Source organism: Zootoca vivipara, chromosome 7 (genome assembly GCF_963506605.1).
Source record: "Zootoca vivipara chromosome 7, rZooViv1.1, whole genome shotgun sequence".
NCBI lineage: Eukaryota > Metazoa > Chordata > Lepidosauria > Squamata > Lacertidae > Zootoca > Zootoca vivipara.
The window spans coordinates 15474669-15476827 of NC_083282.1; positions in this window are offsets into that span (position 1 = coordinate 15474669).

A 2159-nucleotide genomic window follows, 5' to 3' on the forward strand; every position below is an offset into this window, starting at 1 on the left:
GTAAGTGAAGTGTGTATACTGTATAGGATTGCAGCAGACTTCAGTTACCTTTATTTTAATAGGAAATCCCAGCCTGTGCTAAATTCTTCCGATGATGATGGCGATGCCGTCATCTGACTGGATTGTCCCAGCCATTCTGGGCGGCTCCCAACAAAAAATAGTAAAAGCACAATACAACACAACGCACTAAAAACTTCCCTGAACTGGGTGCCTTCAGATGAAGGGAAAAGATGAGCTTTGGATCGGAGCCTTGCTCGCGCTGCATCTGTTCCCATGGAGAACAACTTCTCTTGCTCGGCCTCTCCGCAAGCCCAGGGCGCTATGAGCGGCGTTTGACATCTAGGAAAAGAAGTGGCTTGCCCAAGGCTGCCTTGGAAATCGGTGCCATTTTTAAAGAAGGAAATGCGCCGCGCGTGTATTGCAAGAAGCAACTCCGAAGAGTTAAAGTGACCTGACTGTGTTTCCCTAAGCACTTTTATGGGTGGTTCGATAACAACGAGCATTTCGCCATACCTAATGGATCTGTATCCACTGGTTTAAACCATTCTTCCTACCGTCTGGCAGGACGTTAAAGAGCCCCGATCCACACATACAGGTCTCAACGTTTGGAGACTGTTCGCTAAACAAGCGTGTAAACGCTCTCTATGGGAAAGGACGGCGTTTTAGATTGAGCGTAATAATCAGGAAGCTTTTCTGTAGAGTTCGGGACTGGTGCTGCAAGCATCCCTTGCACGTATGAATGTATGCACCTTTGGCTGTGTGGGCACTGCGGTAAGTTTAATGATCGTTCTATCCACCTTTAGGTCAAAGGAAAGACGTTTCTGTGCGGAGGGAGGGTTCGGACTTGCTTTGCGCAAGCAAAGGATCCAGCAAGTTCAGCTCCGCCAGATCACTGCAAAGGGTTCCGTTTCCTGCCTGACCTGGACTGCCATCTTCACATAGAAAATGACACCGTGAGACTAACTTCGGAGCGAACCCCGCTTCAATTTGGCTATGTGGTTGGTAGATGGTTTGCTTAGAAAGCAGAGGGTCCCCCGGCTTTTCTTAGTCCAGGGGGCCACATGGCAATCAATGGTGGCTGGGGCCAGAAGCAACAAGTGGGCGATGGGCGGGGCAAGGAAGGGAAGGGAAGGGATCATTCCCCATTGCAACCGGCCAGAAGTCGGAGTTAGCTCCGTCAACACGGAAAAACATTTCTCCATCACCTGCCCTCCACGCAAAATGCATGATGACAGTTCAAGGAGACTTTAGCGCCAGGCAGAAGCGCCCCAGGAGGATCAAGAGCAGGGTCCGTGAGGGTGCGTGGCATAAGAAGGGCGCTTAGCCTGGGAAGCAGGTTGAGGGCCACATCTACGGTAATGCATTGAAGGGCCGCGTTCTCTCTGGCTCCGAGGTTCCTTTTCTGTAAGCCCCGCAGGAGGCAGTCGCTCCCGTGGATCTGCACATCGCACGGATGCAGCGTAGTCCTGTTGCTGTTTATTCAAAAAGTAAGACCCACTTCCCCAGTAAAGTAAGCACAGAAGGAGCTGTCTTGTAGCTGGGTGGCTGCTACACACACATTTCCCCTTCGTGTCAAAATGAGTTCAAAGGGAACTTTTAGGGAGGGAACGCAAGGTTGCCCAATCCCGCGCAAGCAAGCCCCACCGATGCCCGTGTGGGACTCGATCCTAGGAAACGGTGTGCATGGCCTTCCCAGACACGGAGCCCCTCCAACCTGCTGCAGCAATGAGTCTCCAGACACCCTAAACATCAGCAGATTTAGCTTGGCATCAGGTTTGCAGCCCGTGGCACCCAATTTCTGACGCCGTCCACAGTCGGGAGAGCAGCTCTCTTCGTTTCCCATTATATTCTCCTTGCGCAAAACCATCTGCCAGCCTTTCCTCAAAGAGATGCTTTAAGCTAGACGCAGGGCTTCGATCAGCGTCTGCTGCCCTGGTCACCTGCTCGCTTCCTTGCCTTGCAGGTGGGCAGCTGCGGCCTCTGTCGTAGCTTTGCATAGACTGCGCCCCCGGGCGAGTGAAATGAACGCAACAATTTGCAAGGGTTTGGAACAGTGAGAGAGCCGGCGCACGGAGGTCCTCCTCTCCCTCCCTAACCCCCACATTGCCTGGAGAATGCAAGCGGGGAAGGGCTCTAGGTCAGTGGCAGAGCGTCTGCTT